Here is a 12,472-nt window from a genome sequence, read left to right as displayed (position 1 = left end):
GTGATGCAATTGCATTGAGCCTGCACTTAAATCTAATTGAAAAGTGTTTAACAGCATGGCATAATTACTCATTAACAAGGGTCAGTTTATTTCTTTAGAAAGAATGATATGTCTTTTCATTTAAAAGAGGTTCTAAACTGCTATTTCTGCCAATAGCTTCTGGCTGGTTTGCGATAGGTAGGACTACATTTGCAGGTAACAAATCACAAGTAACTATTTGTTTACTTCAGCTATCCTCTTACCTTATACCTCTATCCTCAACCACAGAAATTGAAGGGACTCCTGTCCCACTCATTCAGCATCTTTTTTTCTTGAGCTACACTGAGTAAAACTCAACTCAACTCTATCTAGAATTCCTAACCATTTTGTAAACAAAATTTTCGTGCAGTCATTTATGTGTGGTCATGACCAGATAGGGTAGGAACAGGAATTGTCGTTGTCTAATGGTAGATTAGGAAAGGCCTCTGGTTAATTAAACTGTAGCTGCTTCCTTCATTCATGTTCAGCAACAGCTTTACCTGGTCAGATTTGCAGTGGACCTGGAGAACACTAGACGCAAGTCAGGAATACACCCTGGATGGAACACTACTCCATTGCAAAACACCATGCATATGCACATTTACACACTCATTCACACCTTGGGGCAATTTAGTAAATCCTCCTACTTCTCATGTTTTTTGGACAGTGAGAGGAAACCGGAGGATCCTGAGGAAGCCCAAATAGACATGGAGAGAACATGTGAAATTCTGCACAGACAGTAACCCAAGCTAAATGAGAATTTTACTGTAGAGAGTTACCTTATTTTCAAGTAACCTGACAGACTATAGAATAGATCCAATGCTAAATAATGCTCTAAATAGTTTAAATAGACAGTCAGTAATGCTGACTGTATATTAAGTGTTATAGACTGCAACCCATTTCACCAAAAGTTGTTTTAGTGATAGCTTCTGAGAATTCTTCAGACATAGATGTCAAAAGCATAGATTTCATATGGTTATAATAGCCAGAGCTTAATTTTTTCAGCTAATATTATAAATGCTGTGCTTTTACACTTATCCAAATTTAGATTTAGAATGAATATATCACTTGTACTGTAACTGTTCCTTTTTATCAGTTCCTGTAAACAACCACAAACACTTTTTGCTGTGCACAGTTTAATGCAATAATCAGTGCCTCGGGAAAGCAGTGTATTTGACTTAGTAACCTACAGTAATTCATGTACTGCCATTAATGCAGGTGCGTTTGTTAATTACCTCAGTTCAGTCAAATAAAAGAGCCTCCTCCTACATTCAAAGTTGCTTCTATAAAGGGACCATATTATTGATGACATTTTGTCATCTGTAATCATGTCATAAAATCATTGAGTAATTTCCAATCATTTTCGTAAATGTTTCGGACAGAACCTGGACATCATCTTTACATCGTGTATCCCCCTCTGCCATACCCAACCCCTCAGCCCCCCGCCCCCAGATAGATGTTTGTACAGTAGTAAAGGTGCAGTGAAGAGCTTCCATTACGGAATAACCACTCGCTTTAAACCCTTCAGTCTGTGTATGTTTTATGGCTCTCTAAATATGGCTGGCCAATTCCCATACTAACAGCGCAATGAGGCTGTAATCACTGTCTTCATGTTCTGTGCTTATGACACTGATGCTGGCACATTTAGTGCCTGCATTGGTGCTTCATTTGCCACCTCATAAAGCAGGCAGCTTGCTTTAGGCCAAAAGCATTGCATCTACCACCTGGAACCAAAGAAAATAGGCATGCCAACCTTGTGGGGGTAATGACAGTTGTATAGGCATACCGCCTGTATATATTTTGTTCTTTAAAAAATATTTATGTACAATTAGATGTTTAGTCTTTTTATTAGTTGCCACATACATCTGCAAGAATGGTCCTTAAAGGAGACCTATTTTGAACCTTTTTACAAGATGTAATATAAGTCTCAGGTGTTCCCAGAATGTGTCTGTGAAGTTTCAGCTCAAATTACCCCACGGATAATTTATTATACCATGCTGTAAATGCCCCTTTTTGGGTGGAACAAAAACACTGTTTTCGTGTGTGTCTCTTTAAATGCAAATGAGATGCTCCTCCCTTTCACTTCCTTTCACTTACACCTCACACTTACAAAGCTTACCAAGCTGAGACATATCTTCTTATCGCTATAGCTGCTCCAGTGTGGAGAACATGGCGGATTGTATGTAGCTCACTCACGGGAGGATCCATGTTAATAGGGAAGAGTCCGTCACCAATAGTGGGCAGGGCTGTTCTAATGTGATGTCACATTGGAGAGAAAATGAAAACTACTCATTTTGGGACACTGTTTATGATATATGGGGAATATATACTGTGGCAAGAAAAAGTAACCCTAACCCTAACCCTTTTGGAATTTCATGGTTTTCTGCATATATTTTTCATAAAATGTGATCTGCTCTTCATCTAAGTCAAGGGTATTGACAAATATAATGTGTCTAAAATAACAACACAAAAATTATTCTGATCTTTCATGTCTTTATTGAGAACAACCAAAAAAACCTCATAGTGCTTATGGAAAAAGTATGTGAACTCTTGATTTAATGACCTCAAAAAAGCTAATTGGAGTCAGGTTTTAGCATACCTGGAGTCTCGTTAAGAAAATGAGTTTGGAGGTGTGGACTACAGCTACTTTGACTGATAAAAACCCCTCAAACTTTTGGAGTTTGCTCTGCACAAGAAGCACATGCTTATGTGAGCCATGCCTTGCCAAAAAGAGCTTTCAGTAGATCTATGATCAAGAATTGTTGATTTACATAAAGCTGGTAAGGGTTACAAAGTGATTTCAAAGACTTTAGAAACAGTTAGGCAAACATTTTACAAATGGAGACACTTTGGGACTGTTGCTATTCTACCAAGAAGTGGGCGCCCAGTCAAAATGACACCAAGAGCACATCGAAGACTCATCGATGAAGTAAAGAAACAACCCCGAATGACAGCCAAAGATTTGAAGGCATCATTGGAACTGGCTAACATCTCTGTTCATGAGTCTACAATACGTAAAACATTGAACAAGCAGGGTATCAATGGCAGGACACCATGAAGGAAGCCACTGCTTACGAAAAAGAACATTGCTGCATGCCTGAAGTTTGCAAAAGAGCACACTGACACTCCACAGCGGTATTGGCAAAATGTTTTGTGGACTGATGAAACTAAGATTGAACTATTTGGAAAAACCACATAACACTACATCTGGCGTAGAAAGGGCATGGCATATCATCATGAAAACATCATCCCAACCGTAAAGTATGGTGGAGGAAACATCATGATTTGGGCCTGCTTTACTGCATCAGGGCCTGGCCATCTTGCAATCATTGAGCTGAAGATGAATTCCCAAGTATTTCAGACAATTCTTCAGGCTAATGTGAGAATGTCTGTACGTCAGCTGAAACTGTGTAGAAGTTGGGTGATGCAACAGGACAACTACCCAAAACACCGGAGCAAGTCCACAACAGAATGGCTTAAGAAAAACAAAATCCACCTTTTGGAGGGGCCAAGTCAGAGCCCAGACCTCAACCCAATAGAGGTGCTATGGAATAACTTGAAGAGAGCCATACACATGAGACGTCCAAAGAATATGACAGAGCTAAAGCAGTTCTGCCAGGAAGAATGGGCTAAGATTCCTCCTGAACGATGTGCAGGTCTGATCCTCAGCTACAGGAAGCGCCTGGTTAAGGTTATTGCTGCCAAGGGGGGGTAAACCTTTTATTAATTCTAAGGGTTCACTTACTTTTCCACTGCCATTTTGAATGTTGAATGAGTGTGTTCAATAAAGACATGAGGGATCAGAATTTATTTTGCGTTTTTATTTTATGCACATCATATTTGTCAATATCCTTGACTTAGATGAAGATCAGTTCACATTTTATGACAAATTTATGCAGAAAACCATGAAATTCCAAATGGTTCACATACTTTTTCTTGCCACTGTAAAAAAGGAGTGGGTGGATTTTTACCATTAAAGGGTGGTTGTGTACACACACTGCTGACAAACATTTATGTAAACATAAACTTTGCATAATAGGTCCCCTTTAAAAAAAGCCCAGTTTTGTATGACAGCACTGCATGGTCACTATAAAAGTGTCAGCCTGAATATGGATTAGACAGTTCTGAGCCACCTTAGGGCTTTTCTCTCCATGTGCCAAGACAGTGTGCAGATCAGTCAGTCAGAAGTCTCTGTCACCAGCCACTAGTCCAAAGCACTCCACTTGATTTCCTCTTTGCTATCTTGGCATCCACTGGATTGGAGCTCATTTATGTTGGAAATAATTTGAGCTCATATGAAAACGAATGCGTGTTACCCATTTACGCCATTTCACTGCAACAACTGGGCATTATCACCATGGTGATGAAGTTAAGAGCATGGTATGGGATAATTTAATTTGGTATGTGTGTGAAATATGGGTGAAATATTCTGTGAAGGGACTCCTGGAATGTCACAAGCAGAGAAGTGACAATGGCACATTGAAGTGTAACAATCACACATTCTTAAAAAATCCACTTTAATCACACTGATGGAAAATGTTGGATTTTTTTCTTTGAAAACACACAGAAGCTAGATAATACTTCCAGTGATAGCCAACCCAGGAGTCAATACAAATTAGTTGTATGAGAACATTTTTTCCATGAGTCTGGGTTATGATACCTCAGCTACATCATAAATACATACTGTATGTTCACTGGGCATATAATTGGGTACACTTACCATACATATGCACTTTGTATGCATATAATTACTTACTGCAGCCCATCTTTTTTGTGCAATTTCTTAGCCACCATCTTCCCTGTCCATCAAGACATCCTGTCCATGAGATCACTTCCAACCACATATCATTTGCATGGTTGACTAATCTCAGCAAACCAGTGACCCTGATGTCCCTCCTGGTTGTAGGTACAGGTATAAGATGTAAATCATAAAGGAATCAATTACTGTTTAGGTTAAGGCTGGATAAATTACTCTTGATGTTCAAAACAGTGAATGATTGATGTTGTCTAAAAGGAACCACTACCTTAATTTCATAGTTTCCAATGGCACAGTAAAACACTATGACCTAGTGCAACAAAATCAGGAAAAACATGTTGCATTCTGCTAGGTGGCTGGGTGACCATGCATTGACACAGCAAATTAGATGTTTCTGTTTGCAGCTGAGAAAGTGGGGTATGGTTCATTGGAATCTGGACCCCTTACACTAGCTCCATTAATCAGGGTCCATACCCACTGGAGCAAGGCAAAGACGTTGTCACACTATCATGTAATGGAGGCTGAGGTGGAAGCAAATGCAGGTATAGCAGTTTATTGAGAACACACATCCAAAGGTTCAGGCTGAAATCAATAAATAGACTAGAGCAGGTAAGGCATAAATCAAGGTCAAGGGCAAAAGCTGAATCATAATCAGAAACAACAACACTATAGCAAGGCTAGGTAAACGACAGACAATGACAACTGAGCGTACCTGTTCGCAAAGACATATTGACTGAACAGTTTCTTATATTGTGTGGTGTGATTGTGAGTGTGATTGGGAATAGGTCTGTGTAGGACCTATAGGGCACCCTCCCCTGGCAGTCCTGACCCTCTGGGCACAATATTCACACAGCCCCTCAGGTCCCAAGGCAGGCATAGTCCAACAAGTAGCAGGTTCCTTGAAGAGCAGAGAAGCAGTCTGGGGCTGGGGCAGGTTCGCTGGGGTCGTTAGGCAAGATCCAGGATTGGGAAGCTGTGTTGTCAGCTTCAGACAGGGGCTTGACTTGGTGGGCCATCTGGACGGCCTTTCTGTGTGGGGAACGGAGCTCAAGGAGGAACCCGAGGGGGGAGTGACTTTCACCATGCAGGTACGCTCTCCACAAGGCCACAGGGTGGACGTCATGACATCAGCCTCAGGTGGGAGTAGAGCTTGGTTGACAGTGTCAGCAGCCTTAGGTGTATGCAGAGCTTGGTTGGCCACGTCAGCTGCCTCAAGTGTATTCAGAGCTTGGTTGGCCACCTCATCAACCTCAGACAAGAACAGGATGTGGGAGGCCATGCCGTCGACCTCAGACAAGTACCTGGCTTGGGAGACAGTGCCGTCGACATCTGATGAGACCACTTCATGGGTATTAAGCTGGAGCTCTTCTCTTACTCTCTTGTGGAGCCATTTGTAGGTATGCCTGCTGCTTTTGAAATATTCCTGGGAGTAGAAATATGATCCATGGATCCCGAGTTTACTCCTAACATTTTCTCCAGGTCAGGTTTGAACCCTGGATGTCCGAACAGCTGAACTAAAAGTGTTACCAACTGGGTTGGTAATCAGGAACTCGGCCCAACTGTGGGCTGGGCCAGTGAGCCGGGACAGCATGAATCCCAGCCACTGCTCTTCTGTGGGCTTGGGGTTCTCCAGGCTTGTAAAATAAAACTGGCATTGCAGGAGATGACCTTTGGTATATACCTGAAAGCCATCGAAGGAATCCGGAACATCCAGGGGTACCACTGGGGAAAACGCACGGAATCAAATGCTGGTATAAAGATCCTGGCATGGCGCTCTCCTTGCTCTCCTACTGCTTCCATGTTGTAGGCAGAGTAATCTTTCACATAATGGAGGCTGAGTTGGAAGCAAATGCAGGTATGGCAGTTTATTGAGAACATACATCCAAAGGGTCAGGCAGAAATCGATAAACAAAGACAGACAGTGGTCAGGCGATCAGGTAAACAGGCTAGAGCAGGTAAACAGGCTAGAGCAGGTAAGACAGACATCAAGGTCAATGGCAAAAACAGAATCGTAACCAGAATAAACAACACTATAGCAAGACTTGGTAAACAACAGAGACAATGGCAACTGAGCGTATTACTTCACAAAGACATATTGACTGAACAGTTTCTTATATAGTGTGCTGTGATTGTGAGTGTGATTGGGAACAGGTGTGTGTGATTATCCTGCAGGAGAAGGTGAATGTGTCTGTGTGTTGTTTGGGAGTTGTAGTCATTGTCTGCCATGTTTGTAGTTTGCAGTGCATTCTGAGAAATTGAGTCACTAGTTTGCCATGACATGACACACACCACCTTATGGTGCACCAGCTATGAGCAGATGAACCTAGGCACCATCTTAATTTGGGAGTGCATACATGCATAAAAACCAAACTGCAGCCCACATATGTCAGGTACTGTTCTTGATTAGAATATAAAATATGGTAAAATCATTTAAACTGCAGCATATGCATAAAATACAAGCAGCTGAGAAATGCAGTCTGAAAATAGTAGATGTGATTATCTGTCGCTTATTTTGATGAACTCCATACTGTATAGTATTGAATACACTGCACCCCTAGGCAGAAACTAATGTCTAAATTAAATTCCTTGGTAATTATAGTTCCCATCACATATTTTTGTCCCTACAAACAGAAGACTAGAGGTAATACAATAGTCTAGAGATGATCTCTTTCATGTAACATTTCTGTCGCAGACCGAGTTAATTGCCATTTGTTGTTAGAAGTTCATGAATAATTAGGTTGCTTTAAACCAAGTTAAGCAGAGTACATCTGATAATGTTGAGTACCTCAAGCAATATTAATATTAGAATTTTCAAAGCATCCTTCAAATAATATTTAAATCTTTCAACTCCCACTAATAAGCCTACAAAATTAATTGTAAGTCAAAATATTAAGTATTTATCCACAGTATGTGAATTTTACAACATCCTCAGGAGGTGGTGAGTTAATTTATAGAATGTTCAATAACAGCAACAACAACTGATGCTGTGTTTGTTGTGCCTTGTAAGTAGTAATTTGCAAGTTGTAATGACATCATTTCCCATTCTCACACATTCTCTGGACTATAGGGTGACCCCTTTTCTATTGCGCTGTTCGAGAGCAGAGGTTAATTAAATAAATTTTTGTAAATCTATCGAGAGGTATTGCACATAGAGGAATTGAGACACATAAAATTACATTATGATCAACACTATGTGACTTTGCCACTGGTGTTATCTTATTGTGAACAAAAGTGATACTGTTGTGAACATTTCGAAATGCTGATAGGTGAAAGAGAAAAAGTATAGAAGAATTGTCATTAACACTATTACTCTCTCTTTTGCTTGTTTACTATAGCTAACTACCCTATATGTCTCTTTGTTTCTTTACCTCACATAACTTTAAAGTTAGATAACTAACAAGGGGGTAACAACTGGGTAAAAACTCACTAGCTACATTGACCATAGTTTACTCTGTCACTACTTACTGCTTCACACTGTAAATTAGGCATTTTTGATAAACCCTAATCCCTCAAACTGGGCTAGTAATACCCTGTTTATGTCCTCATCCTAACGCCACAAAATTAGTTGGCTGCATACAGATGATGAGCAACAAAATGACTTTGTACTATCCAAGCCTTGCTAAGGATTTTATGCCTTTCACATGTAATGAATTTAATTAAAACCCAGGTCTGACCCTGTTTGCAGCTTACCTTCCAAAGCTCAACCACTGACACAGACCACAGAATGATACATGGCAAAATTCAAAGTTTGTACAGGCACTGATGAAAAAGCACTTCTTTTCACAGCACTGAACCATTTGCACATTTACCATGACACTAGGCTAAAATTACTGCACAGCAGGGATGTAACAACCACAGTTCAGCTGGGGCACTTGCAACAGGGCCTGCAGGTGGGCCCAAGTGCTGACGCCACTGTGTGGCTAATTGCTTACTCCTGTGGAAATGTGGTTAACAGCCCTATATGGAGTTATATTACTCAACTTTTTTTTTTTTTTTTTTTAACCACTCTAGACAATTTCCTATTGTACCTAATGCATTTCAACTTTACATTTATCTGAGACTTCTTCCTCATTAAATATTCCATTATTATTTATATTCTTGTGGAATTTGAATGGAAATTCACAGCGGTAGGTAGTAAAGTGCTACATTTACTTCAATGCATTTACCTGAGTATCCTTTTGAAAAAAAAATACTTTTAAGAGAAAGTTTGCTTATACTCTTGCATTTTTTAATCACAAAAATGTACTTTATTTTGCTACATTCAGTGGCATTCCTCCTTTACTGTTAAATATGAATGAATATATGTAGTTGTAATAAGTAGTTATAATTAGTTCAATTAGTTAATTAGTAAATTAAATTAAATTTGTTTTAATAATCACGTATAATGAGGTCGCGAGTCTCGATATGCTGCAGTGGTCTGAATGCGTCCGCAACAACAGCTCACTTTTTTAGCGGCTCAGTCCTGGAAGATAATGGCTGAAGAGGGGGAAGAAGCGAGCGTGTTGATGGAGGCAGGATACACACACACACACACACACACACACACACACACACACACACACACACACACACACAATCTCTCTGTCTACACACACCTTCCCTTCTGTTCTGTTCCATAGTCTGTTCTTTTGGTCTCAGTTGTTTTATTTAAATGCAGATGTTGGCAAGTTTGTGTTGTTAACATGTTGTGAAAATAAAGACAGTCAACTGTTGAGAAAATGTTTGTTTTTGGGTATGTGTGTGAGATTTTGTGTTGATAACGACAGGTTCTGTTTTCTGCGTTACCTGGATATGCTGCTTCATCTTGAACCCAGGTTTTATATCATATAAACAGACCAGACAGACTTTCAAGGAGAGGTGTAACTTACAGTTCTCCATGTAGTCTGAGATTCAGGACTGGGATATATTCAGTATATATTCAGGATCTGCAGGACTGGGATATTCTGATTCATCTTGAATCCAGGTTCTTGAGTCCAGGTTTAACTAGCTTACCATATGGATTAGTAATATAGAAGTCTTTAAGCAAAGAAATGTTAAAGTAAAAATACGTACAAATACTAAACAATAAGTATGCAAAATATGTATGCTCTTTTAAAGTTGTATGCAAATTAATTACAGACACATAGTTTATATGCATACTTGAAAAATAAGTATGCATACTTAAAAAATAAGCATGCATAGTTAAAATTCTAGCATGCATACTTATTTTCTAAGTTTGCCTACTCAATAATAAGTATGCATACTATAATTTTAAGTATGCATGCTAAAACTTAAAAATACATACTTAAAAATCAATTTGCAAAATAAATACTGTAAGACAAACAGGCTCAACTCTCATGCAGCTCTTAGAGCTTAAGTCTGTAGATATGTCTGATGTTCTCTGTTGACCTTTCTCATCAACAAGGCATTTCTGTCCACAGAAGTGCCACTTACTGGATGTTTTTTTCTTTATTGCACCATGCTGAGTAAACTCTAGAGACTGTTTTGTGTGAAAATCCCAGGAGATCAGCAGTTATAGAAATACTCAAGCCAGCTCGTCTGGCACCAACAATCATGCTATGGTCAAAATCATTGACATCACATTTTTCAACATTCAACATTTTCAACATTATGATGGTTGATGTAAGCATTAAGCTGAAGCTGCTGACCTGTAGCTGCATGATTTCATGCATTTCACTGCTGCCACATGATTGGCTCATTAGATAATGCCATGAATGAGTAGGTGTACAGGTGTTCCTTATAATGTGATCAGTGAGTGCTCAAGTGTTTATGGCACTATATACAAAAAATAAATACAAAATACAAAATAAATGGACCAATCAGAAAATCAATATGTTAAGTCAATAGTTAATAGTAATATTGTGTTCTTTGAAATAATTTCAGCTGAAATAAATCAATAATAGCTGCCAAAAATATTGCAGTGTATTATTTGTGTATGTGTGGATGACTTGTTGCTTAGTACCCAAGTTTGTTTTCTGCTTTGCTATAATAGTGATGGGTAATGTTTAGTAGATGTAGACGGTACTAATTATCCCTTTATGCCAGCTCACTCAGTGAGGTAATATCCTCACATTGTTTTCATACCACTACTATGCTGACACTCAACTCACCCTCTTCTTTCCTTCCTCAGACACTTGTTTTTATACAGATCTCAGCGTGTCCGGCAGACATCTTGTCAATGATGCAGCTCATCACCTAAAACTAAATCCCAGCAAGACTGAGCTTGTGTATAACCCTGAACTATTGGATTAAAGCATCTGACAATGCACACAACCTTGGTGTAGTTCTGGACAATCAAATATATTTCTCATCTCCTATTGTTAAACACATACATTCATGCTGATTTTGCTTTTAGAACATCAGGATGAACTGGTCAGGAACAGATTCCAGTCCTACACCAGAACAGAATTCAGTTTTTGCCCCTTTTCAAACATCATCCCTTTGCTATGTTTCCTTTACTGGCTTCCTATAGCAGACTACATCAGATTTAAATCTGATGATTGCCTGCAAAGTCAAAAAAGGGACCAGCTCCCATCTAGCAGAAGGCACTTATCACACCCGCTCTGCACCACACTCCATTTGAGCCTCTAGTATGGCTTGACTTGACCCACCAGACCTGAACACACAAAGAAGACAAGCATCAAGACTGTTCTCTGTACTATCATACAATGAATTTCCCCCAGCTGTCAGCTGAGTCACTGGCTGTCTTCAAAAGAAGATTGACGGCCTATGTCTTCTACCTCTTAAATAATCATGAATTAAAACAAACAAACAAAAAAAACAACTTGACTTCATGTACCATCTCATACTCTCGCCTCTAACAGAGCTCAACAGTACTGTTACATGTTGACCTATTTCTACTAGCACTTATTTATTTATTACTAGCATAGATTTGATGGTGACTAAAAAGCATTTTTGTAAGTCTCTCTGGATAAGGGTGTCTGCCAAGTGCTGCAAATGTGAATGTACTTCTAGCCATAAAAGGGCTACCAGGTTACTTCCTCTTTACAAAATATTAAGGCTGTGGTGGTATGCACATGCAAATACTTTATTTAGAAAGGGAAAATGAGTAAGGTCCAAAACGACAAAATTACATCTGAAAACGGAACTGTTTGCTGAATAGCTATCAGATTTGCAGACTATCCACAGTGAGAGTGTCTTGATGACACAGTGTAACAACAAAGAAGTAAGCAAAGAGAAAAAAACTCATAACTATAGAAGCAATATTTGAGTCTCTTCAGTGATTCGAGTTTCATGTGATTTGTTCAGATTCTTTCACTATTATTTGTACAGTTACATGATTTGCTCAAATGTGCAGTTGTCTCTGGAAGACAACAAACAGCTTGATTGTGTAAAAAAGCTAAGAATTGTTGCTAATTTGTGCTACATTATAATGTGCATGTATGTCTGTGTTTAGAAGATTTGAAATGCAAACAAATCTTATGCTCTGGCCAAATGAGCTCAAAGGTGACTCATTGAACTCTGTGACTGAAAAGATTCACTGACTGAAGAGGCCAGATCAGGTTTGACATACATGCAGTTTATAGACTCACATTATAGAAAGGATCAATACAAATTCATTCACCTTAGTAACTCGTTCAAAAACACAAGCTCATAAATTGCAGGTAGCCACACACTACCCTTCCAACTGTGCACTTTCTTGCAACCATGTTAAGTATACAACACACAACAGTGATT

Source organism: Ictalurus furcatus, chromosome 9 (assembly GCF_023375685.1).
Source record: "Ictalurus furcatus strain D&B chromosome 9, Billie_1.0, whole genome shotgun sequence".
Lineage (NCBI taxonomy): Eukaryota > Metazoa > Chordata > Actinopteri > Siluriformes > Ictaluridae > Ictalurus > Ictalurus furcatus.
The sequence above is the reverse complement of the archived record's forward strand: the minus strand, read 5'-3'. Positions refer to the sequence as shown.